The following is a 20,129-nucleotide window of genomic DNA, read 5'->3' as shown; positions in this document are numbered from 1 at the left end:
TGTAATGAGATCGAAAAGTAACTAAGTCACTAGGCCATAGGATCTGGAGACAAAACAAGACACTCCTTCCCTTGCTAAGCTGTTAAAGCCTAAATCAGAATTAGTGTGTACTGATGGGTCTATGTCATTGCTCATTGTGACAACATATGAAGCTCCAAACAAGGGGTACCCAGAACAGGCTGTTATCACAAAGTTGATGGTAAGTTCTCCTAGGGCCACACCACACCTGAGGGAGGCACCAAATAGGATTTCCTTCTCCCCACTCACTGCACAGAGCCTCTTTGTATGTCCTAAACCAGAGTCAGAGAGGGAGCTAAAGGAAAGAAAGAGGAATGGGACCTTACAGGTCAGAAACAAGAGCTCTTGGCCTCTTCCCTGCCGCTCATGGAGCTTCTGATGGGCTCTACAACAGGCATCCAATCCCCCCCCCCTCTCCTGAACGCTATGAATATTAAAATAGTTATCAGCAAGAAAATGTTTAAAATCCCCAAAGTGCAGCATCTGCGGAAGGAGCGAGTGTTCACTGTGTCATTTCCAAGGCAGATGAGAGGGGGCAGAGGCTGCTGGCTGTGGGCTCCCGCCAGCCTGCAGCTGGGCTGGGCTTGGCCTGTACTCTGTGGGCTGTGCTTCTTGTTGTTTTTAATGTACATTTGCTGCCAGAATTTTTAAACCAGGAAATTTCACATAAAAAAGGAATCTAGATATCTGTACTGAAAATCAGAAGCTCAGCAACAATTAACCTCAGCTGTGAAGCCCCTGCCTTCATCCACGGCAGAGAGGCCCAGTCACCAACAGACAGCATCCTCTCTGTCTCTGTTTCTCTGTCTCTGTCTCTGTCTCTCTCTCTCTCTCTCTCTCTCTCTGTCTCTGTCTCTCTCTCTCTCTCTCTCTCTCTCTCTCTCTCTCTCTCTCTCTCTCTCTCTCTCTTCCTCCCTCACTCCCTCATCCCATGTGTGTGTCTGTCTGCTTGTGTGTCTGTCTGTCTTTCTCTGTGTGTATATGTTGTGGGTGTATATGTCTCTGTGTATGTCTGATTCTGTCTTCCTGTGTGTATCTATATGTGTGTGTGTTGTATGTGTGTCTGTATGTGTCTCTCTTTCCTTGTGTGTTTATGCATGTGTCAGTCTTTCTGTGTGTGTCTGTGTTTTCTCTATGTGGGTCTTTCTCTGTGTACGTATGTTGTGTATGTGCCTGTGTCTCTCTCTGCGTGTATTTCTATTTATTAACCAAGCCCTCTTTTATGTGACAAATATTTATTAGATGACTACTCTAAATCAGACATTCAGCAGACAAGATAAATGAAGCAGATAAGAAAAATCAAGATTAAAAATCAGGATTTTCTATCATTCTGAGTGAGCTAACCCAATCACAGAAAGACATACATGGTATGCACTCACTGATAAGTGGCTATTAGCCCAAATGCTTGAATTACCCTAGTGGCTTAGAACAAATGAAACTCAAGACGGAGGATCCTTCACTCCTTCTTTAAAAGGAACAAGAATACCCTTGGCAGGGAAGAGAGGCAAAGATTAAAACAGAGACTGAAGGAACACCCATTCAGAGCCTGCCCACATGTGGCCCATACATAGGAGCCACCCAATTAGACAAGATGGATGAAGCAAAAGTGCAGACCGACAGGAGCCGGATGTAGATCGAACCTGAGAGACACAGCCAGAATACAGCAAATACAGAGGCGAATGCCAGCAGCAAACCACTGAACTGAGAAGGACCCCGTTGAAGGAATCAGAGAATGAACTGGAAGAGCTTGAAGGGCTTGAGACTCCATATGTACAACAATGCCAAGCAACCAGAGCTTTAAGCCACTACCTAAAGACTATACATGGACTGACCCTGGACTCTGACCTCATAGGTAGCAATGAATATCCTAGTAAAGCACCAGTGGAAAAAGCCCTGGGTCCTGCTAAGACTGAACCCCCAGTGAACTAGACTGTCAGGGGGGGCGGCAATGGGGGAGGGTGGGGGAGGGAACACCCATAAGGAAGGGGGAGGGAAGGGGATGTTTGCCAAATGTACATAAGAAATACTCAAGTTAATAAAAAAAAAAATATTTATTAAAAAAAAAATCAGGATTTTCAAACATTGACTGAGACCATGCAAAAAATAAAATGTTGATGGGATTTCAGAGGGGACTTGGGGGTCAGGGACACTTGAGCTCAGGTGCCCCACATGGAGCACAGGAAAGTTGATTTCACTGTGTTATTTGGTATTGAGAGTCTGGAATTTAAATACAATGCCACCAAGTGCCTGGTGGGCACCATTGCAACAGTTTTGTTAGGTGCCTAAGAGAGAGAGGGAGCTTGTGGGAGACTGTCTCCTACAAGCAGGTGGGACCTAAGCATCCCCACCCCCACCCACCAGTCCCACACTTCAGCGCTGTTTTCAAAGCCTTGTAATTATCCCATCTATAAATACAGCCTCTGCCAGAAAGAGGGCAGGCTCAGGCAGGAGGATTTAACCCTTAGATGGCTCTCCCCAGTTCTTTCCCTGCCAGTTTCCCCTGCCTCCTCCTCCTTCTTCCCCCTCCCTACTCTCTACCACCCCCACCTACTGCTAAGGCAGCTGAGTCAATGTTTGACTTGTACAAACAGCTGCCCCATTGCCACCCTGAAGGGATTCCATGGAGACAATGGGTAAAGATCTAGTATTTGATGGCATTTATTCTTTAAGTTTTAGCCCTTGGTGTCAGCACTCCTGCCAACCCAGCAATGGTTCATAAGACAGCATTCACTGCTAAGATCTGAACACAACTGTCTCTAGTCTCATTCCTTCTAGGTGTTGCGGTCTGGGACTGTTACATAAGGATAGCCAACATTTGTTTATCTAAGAGCCATGCTTAGGTTCCCAGCTTCCCCACTGGTGAGCAAGGGCCTCACTGGCTTACAGCTTACAAATCTTCCCTTAATTCCCAGAATGACATCGTGGGATACTTCTGCTCCCACTATCTAGAAGGAGCCCTTCATTTCCAGTTAAGGAAACTCTACCTGGTACATCTGTCTATATCAAATTCTCTCAGACAGCTTTGTATGTCTTAGGTCTGGTGGGATTTTTACTATGTACCCACTCCCCATTATACTATCTTGTACAACAACGTGTCTATTATAACCCTATACTAATACCTATTCCTGGTACCTGCTCACCTCTCAATAAAATGTTGACTGATGGATAGAAGGATGGATGAATGGATGGATGATTGAATGAGCATACTATGTACTTATATATTAATATAAGAGCATACTATGCACTTAAATTAAGTGTATGGGTCTGAGTTACTAAACACTGAGAAGTACCTGCCTGGTATCTGGAATATATTTTGTACTAGGAATTGCCTAAGAATTGAGTCAAAGGCTTTTGCTGCCAGGAAACTCTTATTTAGGATGAGCCCAGTGAGGGATTTTTCAGCAACCTTGCAACACATTCCAGGAGCCTCTTTTCAGAGAAACAACCAAAATAAACACTACAAAGCAAGCTCTAAAGCTGGCATTAAAACAACCCACCCAAGTAATTTTAAGCATTAATAATAAGGGAATTGATGGCAACTGAATTATGGCCTGAAGGTGACACATGAGTCCCAGGAGCAGACACTGTGGTAGACTGAGATAGAGGGCCAGTGCCCATCAGAAGTCTTCCTAGTCACAATAGGCTAGATGGCCATCATATCTGTCTAGGGACAGAAGAGAAGACCCAGAATTCGATTTTTTTTTCAACGAATCTATAAAAATAATCTGAGGGGTGATGTTGTTACTTAATATTAAAGGTCTTTTCTTAAATATTATGGTTTCCGATTTTGTGTTTTTATGGGATCTCTATGTGTGCAAGAAGTGTGGGCATCTGTGTTTTTCTTATGCTTTTTCTTTGACTCTTTTTGTTTGTTTGTTTGTTTGTTTCTTATTGGTTATTTGCTCTGTCCTATTCTGGTTCATATGTTTTCTTGCTTTTATTACCTATTTGTTTTCTAATGAAAGTGAAAAAGGGATGTGAATTGGGGTGGCTGGGTAGATCCAGGAGACCCTGGGACAGGGGAAAGTGTGGTCAAGAATATATGGCATGAAAACTCTATCTTAATAAAATGAAAATGATAAAGACAAAATATGCTACAGGAACACACAAAGCCAGTATCTGATGAGAGCATTAACCCAACACTATCATCTGTTATCACATGTGAGGCATCTGATACAGGGCTGGGCTGTGGGCATACATAGAACGGTAGAGTGGAGATGATCTTAGTTTCCCTGGAGTAAGTAGATTAAGATCAATCCAGAAGATCATCACCAAGAATCAAAGGACCATCAGAAACCAGCTTGAGACAGAGTGATCAGGAGAGATGACAGTAAGTCGGCCATCGAAAAGCCTGGTAGGGAACCAGACAGGACTTTCAAGGACCTGGGATAAGACACTCATACAAAAATCCTGCCCAACTCAAACAAATGAAGCAATTTAAGGAACAAAAAGATCATTACAGCTGGACCTCAGCGAGCATGCTCTAAAGATACAGGCACAATTGCCTATTGATCATCCCTGGGCCAGGCATGGAGGAACATGACTGTAATCCTAGCTATTTAGAAGGCTGAGGCAGCAAAAGTGTGAGTTCAAGCCCAGCATAATTACACAGCCAGGTCATGCTTTTTAAAACCTTCACATTTCTTGTTATAGACTCAATGTTTCTGTCCTTCCCCCCAGATATATAGGCTGAAGCTCTAATCCCTAGTGTGGCTGTATAGGAAGATGGGCCTAACAAAGTAGTTATGGTTACCCGTAAGAGGAGGTGCCTGCTCCAACAGCATTAGTAGCCTTATAAGGGGCAGTCTGCCAAAGTGTATACATCTTCCAGCCCCAGCCCTGCTTGTGCCTTAAAGTCACATGGGTTCACAGGGAGCTAACAGGCCCTATCATGCAAGAGGAGGGGTCTCAGAATGAAAACTACCTTTGCAGACACCTTGATCTTGTAGTTGTAGCCCCTGGAACTATGAGGCATTTCTGTATATAGCATCCAAACTAGACTATTTTTCTAGGGCAATATAAACACAAAAATACAAAACTAAAAGAGTTTTTTTTTTTTTAATTTTCTATCAACTTGGGGGAATGATACTTGATCATAACCTTACTATCGCTATTAGGCCATTCATGGTCTTCATTTATCTACCTATATGTGAATAAGTAAATGTTTCTCTGGTGAAATATAAAATGCTCTTTTGTCTATGGTATGAAAATATTGAGATATAGATGGTCTATAACTGGGTAGCTGGATTGGGTTTTTGTTGTTTTTGTTGTTTGTTGTTGTTGTTGTTGTTGTTGTTTTGAGACAGTTTCTCTTGTGCAGCTCTGGCTGTCCTAGAGCTCTGTAGGCCAAGCTTGTTTGAACTCAGAGATCTACCTGGCTCTATGTCTGGAGTGCTGAGATTAAAGGCCTGTGCCACCAATGCCTGACCTGGGTTATCTTTTTAGAATCTAAAAGAACCCTGAACTTCTAAACATATCTATCCCAAAGATCTTGGCTAGTGAACCAGTATCCCCTTTGAAACTTCAATTATAGAGGGGTCTCTGGTTCCCTATGTGTGGTGGCTTGAATGAAAATGGTTCCCATAGGCTCCTGAGGGGTGGCACTACTAGGAGGATTGGCACTATTAGAAGGAGTGGCACTCTTAGGTGTGGCCTTGCTGGAGTAGGTGTGATCTTGTTGGAAGTGTGTCTCTGGGGGATGGGCTCTGAGGTCTCAGATGCTCAAGTCAGGACCAGTATAGACATCTCTTCCTACTGTCAGCCAATCAAGATGTAGAACTCTCAGCTACTTCTCCAGCACTATGTCTACCTGTGTACTCCCCTGCTTCCCTCCATGATGATAATGGATTAAGCCAGCCCCAATAAAATGTTTTCCTTTATAAGACTCCCCGTGGTCATGGTGGCTCTTCACAGCCATAAAATGCTAACTAAGACACTAGGGAAAGGAAAGTTGAAAAGAGTTGGGTGGTAATAACCCTTCCTCATCACAAGGCCTTTAAAGTGCTCACCACTGCTCAGAATGAGGGAGCAAAACACAGTGTTCCCAAGTTTACTAGACAAGAGAGGAAAGTCACCTCCCAGGACTGCATCTTAAGGACTTCCAGAAGAGCTAAATGTACAAGACTTTGGAACTATTCCCTCCTCCATCCCACTGAGGATACCCATGCCTCCTCATAAGCTTCACAGGCAAAATTGAATGCTCTCTGACTTTGGAAAATATAGTCTCAGAAGTCCTCCTGTCAGAAGAGTCAAGAAGCCTGTTGCTTCAGGTCAACCCACCCTGTATCTTCCAGGCCTGTCATCTTTAAGTTTATTATTGTTTTAGTCAATTTTCTGTCACTGTAAGCAGGATCTGATATAATTGACTTATAGGAAGAGGTCTCTCGTGGTCTCAGAGTTTCCACTCATGGTTAGTTATTGCTGCTGTTTCTGGACCTGTAGTAGGACATCCATCATGGCAGGTGCATGAGGCAGAGGAAGAAGTTATTCACCTCATGGCCAATGGGAAGGAGAGAATGTGGGGTATCAGATTTTCAATATCACCTCTAAGAGTAAAGCCCCTAAAATCCAATCTTTTCTCATGAAGCCCAGCCTTCTAAAAGTTCTACATAGTCCAGTGGCCTTCAACACATAGACCTTAGGGTGTTCCCAATACAAACTACAGCAATTCTCTTATCCATGAACAAAACTCTTCCAGTATTCCAGGTCTAAGCATGGCAACCGCCACAAAGCCTCAGTCCTTGGCTCTCAACCCTGGCTCTAGCCTCCATCTTTCTTGCCATGGATTACACAAACATTCCATATTGCTTCTTTTTATACACCCTACATTGTCCTCTTTGTCTTTTCCAGTTACACACACACACCACCCATCAAGGAAGCTTCTCTTTGCAACAGATCATTACAGAAAACCACAACCAACCAAACCACTGAGTTGTGGAGCCCAGTCCCAAATGATATAGTCATAGTATAATTCCCCAACCTAAGGCTTATGGGTCATTGTGGAAGATTGGGTGGAAAGACTGTAAGAGCGAGAGGAAGAGTAGGGTTGTGTCTCCTAGGGATATCAGAAGCTACATCCATAAAGTCTCACCAGCATGGCTGCCTAAGAATGAGCTGAACAAAAATAACACAGTAAACATGCTAAAGTGGATGGGGAAAGCCCAGGAGGCCTCAACCCTATGCAAAGAACCGTAGGCAACTAAGGAAGGATGAAGTGGGAAAACCTGTCTTCCCCAGGGAGCCTTTCTGACTCTTCTACTATGAAGGAAAAGTTGTTGGTTTTCTGTCTTTACCAGGTATGGGAACAGCAACAGGGTGCCACGTTACAATCAGAAACATGGCACTAAGTCTACTAACACCCTGATTTGATCTTGATTTTTGATTTCCCAGCCTCTAGAATAGCAAGAAAATGTATTTCCATTATTTATAGACTACCTAGACTCAGGTCTTTTGTTAAAATAGTATTACCAGCTTAAGACTTTAGTACCATGAAATGGAACATTCCAAAACACACACACACACACACACACACACACACACACACACACACACGGCAACCTGGGAGAACTGCACTAAGACTAAGACACTCCCTTCAACCTCAAGAGTACTAATCCCACTCTCATGGCCTAAGGCTCCATTTGTTAGCACCATCACCCCGAGGCTACATTTCAACATGTATTTTAGAAGGATTCACTTATTCAAACCCCAGCAGACTTCTTTCTAGAAACATCCTACCTCAAGGCATCTTGGGAGCTTAGGGGGAGATTATAAAGCTTTAAGAAGTTGGTAGAAACCAAAAAGACTGGTTACACCAGAAGTTTGAGTTATTCTAGGAAGAATGGTTGGTTTGGTATGATCTATGATCCATGAGAGAAGACTGGCCTCATGGGCATCACTAACCCAGACAGAAGTCTGCTTGTTGTGGTTGACTGACTACCAACCTTATCCTTACATAGAGGCTAGGATGGCTGTAAGGTTATCCCAGACTCCTTTTTTCCTCCTGAATGGCATTTGACCTGCCCTTCCTTCTTTAATGAAGATACTCCCTCTTTTAATTGATGCATGTGCAGGTGTCGATGCCAGTGCACACATGTACAGGAGCATGTGCTTGTGGAGGTCAGAAGACAGCGTCAGGTATCTTCCTCAGGAACACTGTCTGCATAGGATCCATTATTGGCCTAAGCTCACTGACTGACTGGACTGGCTGACCAGTGAGCTCCAGGAATCCTGTTTCCACCTCCCCAACACTGGGGTTACAAAAGCACACCACCATACACAACATTTCTATGTGTGTGTTCTGGGGATCAAACTCGAATCCTCATGGATATAAGGCAAGTACTTTGCAAACTGAACTAGCCCCTTCTCTGGCCCTAGATATTCCCTCTTTATTGGAGAACATAGAGGTGTGGTATGGTATTAAAGTCATTGCCTTTGGTGAAATCTCAGCTTTCACAGTTATCACTCTCTGGTATGAGGCAACTTTCACCTATATGCCTTGTTTTTATCATTTATGCATTAAAAATATTGCCTAATGTATAAGGTGATTGAGAAGACCAAATGGAGCAATATAGTTAAATATTACACAAGATACTTATTGACATCTGCTTTCTCCCTTCTCCATCACCAGATAATTCTGATTATTTATGTTGTAGCAAAAGTATCTTGGATACAACATCTGACATTTATCTAAGTGCTTAGAGCCTGTAAGTTCCCACAAAGCAAAGACCAACTCTCTTTCATCTAACGCAATCATTGCTACATGGACACCCTCATAAATATTTGTTGAGTGAGTAATGAATGAATTACAAAAATCTGATTCTTTAAACTCTAGAATGACTCCATTAAAAAGACACAAAAGACTAGATAGTCTAGTGGTGGCAAACCATGAGCTTGCTTGTCTAACCCACTATCCACAATTATAAGCTAATAGGAGTTCTGAGACCGTGGCTGTCTTTGCCAGGTAGAACTGCCCTCTTCAATTAGCAATGCCTGGCAAGGGTGTGAAAGGAAAGCAAGCCTCATGTTGTCTCCTTGGTCCAAACTGGCACAACACCATTAGGATAAGAAACAGGAGGCCAAACCACACCAGCCAGCTGATCCAACATAAAAAACATATAACAGTGACCAAGGACTGATGTAGAAGACAATGGCAGCAGGCTGGGGACAGAAGCACAAACACACTCCAAGTGCCTTCCCTTCCAGACAGTGTTCCAGGAGGAACATTTTGTTCTTACCCCAAATCCACAACCCACGTCTAGCCATAATACCCACATCAGACAAACCCCAGTCAAGGTATCTCCTACAAAATGCCTGACTGGCTGGTTAGTCTTCAAAGCTTTCAAACAAAAAACAAGGTCATCAAAAACAAAAAATTGCCATGGTCAACAGGAGCTTACATGAACTGTGATAATCTACATAGCATCTTACAATAGAAAAAGAAAGGCTAGGTAAGAATTACAGTAAGTAAGCCTGCAGTACCAGAGTGCTGATCCTAGTAGAACCAGTGTGCCTTGGTGTATTTGGGCTGCTAACTAAATGTTGTATACTAGATATTTTATAAATGCAGTGTAGCTATTTCTTCCAAACTGAAACATTCCTTCCTCTAGGGAGGAAGGAAACTTATAAGATTCAGGAAGTGAAGAGAATTTACCAGGCTTACGGAACTCACAAAATTTGCAAGAATCACAAGCCTCCTCCCTAAGATTATATAGCAGTAAACATTTGACTGGCAAGAGGCTCTTCAGTGGGGCTGCCTCTAAGTGGACAGAGAACTCTAGAGTGAGTTGTCAACCTTGCTGGGGTGGGATTCTCAGTAATACAGACACCTTTAGTCACCCACGGTTCTGTAAGTCATTCCAGTATACTCGCTGTTCACCAAGCTAGACATGGGTGAGTTGTTTTCTTAAACTGTTATCAATACTCTTAACTGGGTTATCAGTACCCTTAACTAGGTTAATAGATTTTGATTCATATCACTCCAGCAAAAAAAAGTGAACAACATAAATATACCCTCTCAGATCTGAAGGCTGGGAAATCTAAGATCTAGAAACAGGCAGATTTAATATTTAACAACATTGAACGTAGGAGGACCCATTTCCTGCTGCATCTTCACTTGGTAGAAAAGGAGAAGGCGGTTCCCTGAGCCTATTTTATAAAACTAATAATCTTTTTTAATAATTTTATTTTTGGATATTTTAAGTATTTACATTCCAAATGTTGTCCTCTTTCCCCCCTCTCCTCTTCCCCCCTCCCCTCCCCCTGTCTGTCCCATTCCCACCCACCCACTCAAACCTCAACACCCTGGCATTCCCCTACATTGGGGAAATGAAGACTTAATCTTATTCATGTTCTAATCAATCACCAGAGGTCCCACATCCTAAAATGACACAGTAGGGAGAAGACATCAATATATAAACTTTGGAGAAACAATATTCAGGCCATAGAACAAGATGTATGACAACTCTGTATTAGCTTGATGATTTTTCTGTGAGTGAGTGAGTGTGTGTGTGTGTGTGTGTGTGTGTGTGTGTGTGTGTGTGTGTACCAGATACAACAAGATTGATGTACAGAAGAACTCACAGAGATGGATAGCATGCATAAAACCTGCACAGGTTCAAGCCAGATGGGGTCCTAGCACTGAGAGAGGGAAGTGGACAGCAGAACCATCCCTAACCAAGAAGTTTTTGCAAATGATACCTGCTAACAAAGGGAAAATCAGTTTTCTCCAGTGGAGTGTCACAGGGTATATCAGCCACATTCTAGAGCAGCAGAGCAGGCTCCTTGCCCAGGAGTAATTGACTAACACAAAACAAATTCCATAGGGTGTGTGTGTGTGTGTGTCTGTGTGTGTGTGTCTGTGTGTCTGTGTGTGTCTGTATGTGTATGTGTATGTGTGTGTGTGTGTGTGTATGTCTGTGTGTGTGTGTGTGTGTGTGTGTGTGTGTGTATGTCTGTGTGTGTGTCTGTGTGTGTGTCTGTGTGTGTGTCTGTATGTGTATGTCTGTGTGTGTGTGTGTGTGTGTGTGTGTCTGTGTGTGTGTGTGTGTCTATGTGTGTGTCTGTGTGTGTGTATGTATGTGTCTGTGTGTGTGTCTGTGTGTTTGTCTGTGTGTGTGTATGTATGTGTGTGTGTGTTTTGCTTAGTTTGCACTTTTTTATTTGTTCGATTTTTGTCTTTGTATTTATGGGTTTTATTTGTTGCTGCTGCTTGAGGTTTTTTGTTTGTTTTGAAAGAGAGAGAACATGAAGTTGGGTGGGAAGGTAGGTGTCAAGGGTCAGGAACGAGTTAGGGAAGGGAAGAAACATGATCAAAGTATATGTTGAAAAAAGTTTCATTTAAAACAATCTATTCTATAAAATAATATACTTCAAAGAAGTCATCTGTAAAACAGTGAAGGCAGGTATTGCTTGGTGGGAACTGAATCTGTTCACAGTCTCCCTCACTCTGAATCAACTTTTTCACATCAAATGGCCATGACCCATCCTCTCCTCCCCACTTGGTCTGAGTTCTGCTTTCCAAAACATATAGGTCATATCTAAAGTCTAGACCATCCCTCTAGCCTAGCCTCAGCTGTTCCGGAGTCATACCTCAGCAGCACAAAGGTGCCTCCACACATCCCAGAGACCCATGCTTCCTTGGTCCCAAGGACAGGAAAATGTAGTGACAATCATACAGGTACTGAGACCCAGATCTGCTTGTCCCAGTACAAAGTCCTTTCCATAGAGCACACTGCTCTAAGATAGGAAGAAGACAAACCCAGGCCCCATTTTACTCTCTGCTGAGCATATTTCTTTCAGCATCCATCCTAATTTGGCACATTCAGATGCAAATGGGAAGTGTCCTACCAAGAGCCTACCAAGGAGCTTTGAATGGCTCCCCTATTCACTCCCGTTCTTTAAAGACGAAGCAAGAGTTAAAGATGCTAAACACTACAATGTTTTAGCATCCAATCCTAACTAACGATACTCTAAATTAGGTGAAATACTCCAGAGGGAATTAACCAATGTCTCTTTGTGGTGTGAAGTTATAAGAAATAACTGTACCTTCCTTAAAGGAGCCTCAAGTGCCTACCAGCTAACCTTCCCATGCATTGAGCATGAATGTGGGTGCATCCTCTTGCCATATATATCATTAAAGTCACCACCATGGAAGCAAAGTGCCCGTAGATGTAAAAGAACCATGCAAGGCAATGGTTTAAAACAGAGTAATTTGGCCTCCTATGGGACATCGGTAATGTTTGCATATATTTTGGGTTGCTACACTTGGGACAGGGGTTCTGCCTCTTCTGGTAACTTTGACCCTCAGAGGAAGAATAAAGGAGCCACTTGAGGATTAGCATTCACCAAATGCATTATAAGCATTAGTCAGTGATCATTTCATACTACCATGATTTATTAAGCACAATCATGTCCCACAAACTCAGGGAAGACCTGGGAATATGAAAATTACAAAACACTTTTAATCTAGACTCTCAATTGCATCCCAGTAAGAAAGGATTCCAGGTCAATAAAAAGAAAGTCATAGAACCATGTGACTAGCAGATCAAAAGTGTGAGATTGGGTAACGGCATCTAATATATAGTGAAGGAAGTACAATGGTTTCAGAAAGTTGCACGTCCCACCCACAGAAACAAGTCCCTCAGTGGTAGAGACAAGAGATTTGAAGTCATGTGGCATAGCTCCAAATCCATACTTTTCTAAGCAGAGCACTAAGTTGTTGATACATATTTTAAAACTTGTTTCCCATGGTCAATTAAGTGTGAGACTATAATATGCTACTCTCTTCTCTAGGAAATTTAACCCACTTGTCTGAACAATGAAAGCTTTAGGAAGACTTTCAGTAAAATATTGGTTTAACCTAGCAGTGTCCTAAAAAAAAGTGAATGTGACTAAAGTATGATTTTTCCAAATAATTCCAGAGAAATTATGTTACAGGGACTAACATCACTCAGTGCTGTCACTCCCCAGCTAAACAAATGTATCTATCATGCCCCTGAAAAACAAACCGGACTTGGACTTGACAGGTTAGAATGTAACAAAGCCACATAAATGCATAAACTGTGAGAGTGGAGAGCCAGTTTTCAGCCTAGGAGACACAAAGGCAAAGACAATGTTTGGGTCAAGAAGTCCGTGTTCCCCTCCAGGTACTATTCTTTGTCCAAGCAATCTTCCAGTGTCGTTGTAGCCCTGGACCATATTAAGCCAAAGAGAAGACAACTGCAGAGACACACCTGCAAATTCATGTCAAAGAAAAGAACAACAATGGGAAGGAGGTTAAACAGTTTACTTGGAGAGAAGGGAAAAGAGCCCAGGGGTAGTTTTCATGAACTACTTTCAATTACGGCATACTATTAATTAATAACGTGCTTATTTCTTCTTTCTTGTCAATACCTCTAAATAAAGGTTTCTGAACAATGGGATTGTTGGTCTGTGGCCTATTTGGGATACACTGGATCCCGTGTACTGTACAAGGTTTAGCAGTATGGATGGCTTCTACCCTATGCCAGTTATATACCCAAAGAACCCCTGTCCCAAGTGTAGCAGCCCAAAATGTCTGCAAACATTGCCAATGTGTCCTGGGAGACCAAAGTGCTATTTTAAACCATTGCCCTGCTTGGTTCTTTGCATAATTCAGAAGTTGAATGTTCCCCAAAGGTAAGATTCCTATATTAAAGGCATGCTTCTCAAGGTGACTCTCTTGGGAGATAGCAGAGTCTTTCAGAAATGGGACCTAAAAGAAGTCCTCAGGTATTAAGGGTATGCTCTCAAAGGTGATTTGGGGACCTCTGGTCTCTTCCTTTTTAATTTTTCTGCTTCCTGGTTCATGGTATAAGTAATTTGTTCACTGTGTGCTTCTACTATGGTCTCCTACCCACATTCCCAAGGCAATGAAGTCATTCAGCATGGACTGGAACCTCCAGAACCATGACGGTTTCTCTTATGAGTTAATTGCCTCAGGTATTTCATTCTAATGCTGGAAAATTGGATAACACAGTTACTATCTTATACCACCATGCACTTCAAATAAGCAATATTGTCTCACAATACAAAGGCTTACCCTCCACTGCCTATCATCCCCTGGGCTGCATGCTGCGTTCCGTGTCTTTGTTATGGTTTCTCTTGCTGCTATGAAACACAGTGACCAAAAAGCAAGCTGAGGGGGAAAAGGTTTATTTAGCTTACCCTTCTGCATTGTATTGCAACACTAAAAGAAGTCAGAACAGGAACTAGACAGGACAGGAACCTGGAGGCAGGAGCTGATGTAGAGGCCATGGAGGGGAGCTGCTTCCTGGCTTGCTCTCCATAGTTTGCTCAGTCTGCTTTATTATAGAACCCAAGATCACCAACCCAAGGATGACCCCACTCACAATAAGTTGAGCCCTCCCACATTGAACACTAATTAAGAAAATGTCTTCCAAACTTTCCTGTAGCCTGCTCTTAAGAAGGCCTTTTCTTACCTGAGGTTTCCTCCTCTCAGATGATGGTAGCTTATGTCAAGTTGACATAAAACTATCCAGCACAGATTCTCTCTAGAATGTCTTTCTTCAAACTCACAATAACTGTCTTACCCCCTTCCTGCTCCATTCTGCACGCTTGGGTACCACCACTCCCTAGAGAAGGCATCCTGAGCTGTGTTAAGAGTGGGCTGAGATGAGCCAAGCGAGAAAGCCAGAAAATGAGCACAAGCGTGCACACATCCCTGCATTCACTCACTTCCCTCCACCTTTGACTGTGGCTGCGAGTTGACTAGCTGAAGTCCTTGCCTTGAATTCTCGGCACAGATGAACTGTAATCTGGATTCATATGTTGAAACAAACCTCTTGAAATGAAACTAGGACACCCTTGCCTTATCTCAATAAAGTAGAAATAGAAGTTACAGTCCTATATGAATACGGTTGCACGTCCCCTGTGGGATCCATGAGAGGAAAGGCAGAGGTTTATATCTGTTGGTGTCTACTACAGAACTGACCATGTTCTGGGTCCCAGGAGACTATGCTAAACTGGAACAGAGGCAGCAGAGCTGGCTTACCCCAGATGAAGCCAGATCTCCTAAGAAAACCTACTTGCACAAAAGCAACTGATGGCCCTCTATAACTTCAATTAGACAATGTTTATAAAATGACAGTAAATGCACAGAGGAGCCATTCTGATTTGGAGCAGGGGAGGTGACCCTGCATAGACCCCTGCCTCAATCATTTTTAGGTCACACCTTCATTTCAGAAAATCCCATCTATGGTCCACTACTCTAATACAGAAAGTACAGGAAAAGTATACAGTATGAGTTTAGAGATGTAGTTCAGTTGGCAAAACATTTACCCAGCATGCATAGAGACCTGAGTTCGATCTTTAGCACGTGTGGTGGTCTATGCCTATAGTCCTAGGTTTGACCATTCACAAAGTGTCTGGATGAGAAGGGGAAGCAGGTCCTGCTGAAGAAGGCTATGTGTGGGAGAGAAGATCCAAGAAGATGGATTTTATCCAGCTTGAAAACCTTGGAGAGATACTGCCTGAAAAGAGGTCTTGAAGGTTGAAGCAAGAGATTAAGAATAAAGTTAAGGCATTCCATCTGGACAGAGGGACAAATGGCAAAGACAGATGACCTCCCTGTGCAAATAGAAAAAAAATTTAAAAAAACATACGTACACAATGCCCATTACATAAGCCTACCTAGTACAACACAGAAACAAACAAACAAAAATACACAGGAAGTCTCTAGCTAGCAAATATTGCTACAGCACCAATTTCCAGTGTTGACAGATCCATACATCATGCATATGTAAATATACTCACTTCTAGGCAGGTAAAGCCTTCAGCACTGAAAGAAACATAAAGGAGAAAACACCAGTCTCTCAATGAGTTGAAAAACTTAACCTCTCACCTGAAGCTACCTGTGCTGGAGAGGAGAGGGTCTCAAATGTGCTTCCTAGACCTGGAAACTCATTAAAAAGGCAAATTCCCACCATCAACCATATCTACGGAGTCACGGACAGCTCTATCCCGCACGTTCACGCCTAAGTCCGCATGTGAGGAGCAGAGGAAACCCTGACATGTGAAGGCCTATGTGAATGTATATTGTTTGACACAGGCCATGTTAAGGACCCCAACACCTCAGACTAAGAAGGATTCCAAAGTCTTCTTCTGGCCCATGTCCAGATGATGACAGGATGGGCAGAAAATGTCCACTGTAGCATCATGGCCCGAAGAGTGCTCCCCAACGGAGATCAGCTAAACCTGCCTCCTCCTTCTGCTATATATAACAGCCATTCTTCCTTGTTTATTTGTGTGCAATAACCCTGCCTCCTTTTTCAGAAATATGTAATAACTTTGCATCCATGTTCAATTCTATATAATATACATCCTAAGCTTCTGAGGTGTCACAGCTGTTCCATCAGAGCCCAGTCCACCTAGTCCCAGCCTTTCTATGTCTGTATGTACATCGCCCTTTCTTCCTGACCCCCAAACCCCAATCATGGAAATCCCTGGGGCCACTCAACAGATGCACCTGCTACATACATGGGCCAGTGTGTGTGGAAGCCAGATATAGGTGTCAATCTCAGGTATCATTCCTCAGGTGCTATCTTTTTTTTGTTGTTGTTATTCTTGATGCTTACATCTTTTTTATAATTGCACTTTTATTTACACTTTAAATGTTATCCCACTTCCCAGTTTCCCCTCCAGAAACTCGCTATCCCACCCCCCACCCATCCCACAAACACCTGCTTCTATGAGGTTTATTTTTTTGAGACAGGATCTCTCATTTGACCTAGAACTCACCAATTAGGCTGGACCGGCTGTTGCCCTCCCCAGCGCTAGAATTACAAGCATGTGGTAGGCTGTTCACTTTGTTTTCAGATGGTTTCTAAGGGATCATACCAGGTCCTCATTCTCTAAAAGGCACCTTACCACCTGTCTTAGTGTCCTATTGCTGTGAAGAGACACCATGATCGTGACAATCCTCATAAAAGAAAATATTTAACTGGGGACTTGCTTACAATTTCAAAGGTGAGTCCATTCTCATCATAGTGGGAAGCATAGCCGCAAGCAAACAGATTGGTGCTAGAGAGTCATGGGAGTTCTACGTCTGGAGCCACAGGAAGCAGGAAGAGAGACGCTGGGCCTAGCTTAGGCTTTTGTACCACCAATGACACACTTCTTCCAACAAGGCCACACCTACTCCAAGAAGGTCACACCTCCTAATCCTTCTCAAGTAGTTCCACTCCCTAATGACTATGCATTCAAATATATGAGCCTATGGGGCCACACTAAATCTTATTCAAACCGCCACACATACAAGCCATCTCCCCAGCCTGCCATCTGTGTTTTAGGAATGTGAACTTGATTCTCATACATACGAATATTTGAGAAGCCCTGCTTTCGAGAAACTTGTTTTGAAACAGACAAAAACAAAATCAACTATAGTCCAGGCTGGACCTAGGATGAAGAGCTGGATTCACTGCTCTGAGATCCAGGATACAGGTTAACACAGAGCCTAAGGAGCACAGGTTCTGTAATCTCAGATCTCCAGCTTTAGTACTTCCTGACTGCCATTTCCTCTAAGCTGATCTGAACAGGAATGTTTTTGGGTTATTCAAGTAAGCTGGTATCTATAAGTCACTTAACACAGAGCACCACACTAAGTGAGAGGTAAGACGTATAGGAAACTCAGACAAATCCATCCTATTCAAGAGTGTTCCCATCTCTGGGTTTTACATCCATTTGGACAGCTTTCCAGTTGGCATGCCCATTCCCTTAGGGATATAGTGCACTTGGTTCAGGGGCATGATGGATCTGTAAGAATCAATATCCAGGTCCGGGGAGATAGCTCAGTTAATTAAGTGTCTGCCTTACAAGCACACGGACCTGAGTTTGATCCTAGAATACTTCCCTTTTTAAATCCAGGTGTGTTGGTGGGCCTTTGTAATCTCAGCAGAGATAGTTAGATCCCTGAAACTCACTTGCCAGCCACCCTAGCCTACGTGGTAATTTCCAGACCAGACAAAGACCCTGTTGAGAGAGAGAGAGAGAGAGAGAGAGAGAGAGAGAGAGAGAGAGAGAGAGAATGGACAGTGCCTCAGGAAGGACATCCAGTATCCACTGCATATGCATGTGCACACATGCATGTGCACACATGCATGTGCATTTGAATTCACACACACACACACACACACACACACACACACACACACACACACACACAACATACCCCCACATGAGAATCAACTTCAAGATCTCCAGTTTTCCTCCAGATTTCGCTGCGAAGTGTCTTCTTTGAAGGATGTAAAGGATTCTTGCAATTCCCTACTTCCCTGTTTTCCCTTCACAATAGCCCTTCTCCTGTCTAACAAAAGAAAAGCATCATCCCAAATCTTGACATGATATCTCCTAGAATGTAAAGTTGTAGGGGTCTAACAAGCAGATAAATAGAAGCACTGAGATTATAACTCTCTCTAATAACTAGGCAACAAACCCATTGACAATTTAACAGCCTAATGGCTGAGTAACAAACTCCTTCTCATGGGTAACAAGCTTCCAGGTCTGTGGTTTCCATGTAATTTAAGGAGGACTTAATTAAGCTGTAAACAGATAAGTCATTAAAAATCATTTTTGATGTTAGATCATCAAATGATTTTTAATATCTGACTTGGACGTTGCTCAAATAATTTAAATGCATCAAGACCACATAGCATCTTTATCTACTTATATTTACAAAGGTTTTGGGACTTGTCTCTTAATAAAAAAAGAGGTTGTAATTGATACAAAACCATGTATATTGGTTGCAATGACTAATATTCACCCAGAGATTCATGAGCTTTTTTAAACTCCTATCCATCTCATAGAAGATACATTTCTAATATAATTTCATTTTTTGTTTTTAATAATTATATATCAAAACATACAATATAGTTATATTGTTTTTCTCCTTGAATGTAATTGTAGTAATTTTAATGATAATTCAATCCCGAGGAAATTTTTCAATACTCAGAACCTTTTAGACACATGAAATGTTTTAAAATGTTATAACAATTTATATTCATGTTTCTGTTGCAGAGAAGTATGATACAGAAATGAGTAATAAAAACTTTCAAGCATAAAATTGCATTACTTTGGGATAAATTCTGCAGAGAAAGTGGAATGAGAAGTTCGGGGATAGAAAGGGATGATGGGACATTTTCTGTCTACTGAAGAAAAGCATGTTTGCATAGTTTTTAGAGAATAGCATCAAATCACTATGGCATTTGGGCTTGAGGGGCAATTTAAAAAGAACAATAGAACATGTTTATTTTTAAGTGCCAGCATTTAAGACATGCCAAAAATATATTCTCTGAAACTATGTATTTATCATGGAAATCTGTAGCTGTCCAGATGTGGACTTAAAATGTATAGAGGGGTAGTCAAGGAAGAAAGATGTCTGCCCTGGGAGACTGTCTTAAGTCAGTGGACACAGGAAGCGGAAGCAGCACTCTCAGAGCTGAACTGGAAGCAAAGGAATCTTTCAAACCAGCAGTCACTTTTAAAGATTGGATGTCTACAATCATAAATAAGACAAGGGACAAGAAATGCTGACGAGGTTTGACAAAAGAGAACCCTCAGCCTAGAGACATGGCTTCCTGATCTTCCAAAAGATCCCAGTTTGTTTCCAGCATCCATATCAGGTAGCTCACAGCTACTTGTAACTACAGATGTAGGGGGATTCAATTCCTTTTTCCTGCATGTCACTCACACACACACACACACACACACACACACACACACACACAAACACACACCCCACAAATATTTCTTTCTAAAAAATAAAAAAGCTCTTTTACACTCCTGGTAGAACTATAACCTCATCCACTGACTATGGAAGTCAATATGAAAGGTCTTCATAAAATCAACAATATATAGTATTCCACATGACCCAGCTACACCACTCCTAGATGTTTGTCACAAGAACTGCAAGTTAACGAACACCTAAGATACTTGTGCATCAATTTTTCCTGCAAACCTATACACAACAGCTGAATTGTGGAACATGTACAACAACAGAGGAATGCAATAGATATGGGAAATATGCATGTCTGCCCAGTGAAATTATTTTCAATCATTAAGAAGTCATGCCACGGCGGATC

General features: G+C 42.4%; 1 protein-coding gene across 1 annotated transcript in view; it reads left to right on the top strand.

Annotated features, from left to right (window-relative positions):
• LOC116906170 (WW domain-binding protein 11-like) overlaps positions 1-20,129 on the top strand; it is a 106,825-nt gene that overhangs the window by 84,956 nt on the left and 1,740 nt on the right. The window lies entirely within an intron of this gene.

This window comes from Rattus rattus, chromosome 7, assembly GCF_011064425.1.
Source record: "Rattus rattus isolate New Zealand chromosome 7, Rrattus_CSIRO_v1, whole genome shotgun sequence".
Lineage (NCBI taxonomy): Eukaryota > Metazoa > Chordata > Mammalia > Rodentia > Muridae > Rattus > Rattus rattus.
This window is presented reverse-complemented; position numbering and strand designations above follow the sequence as displayed.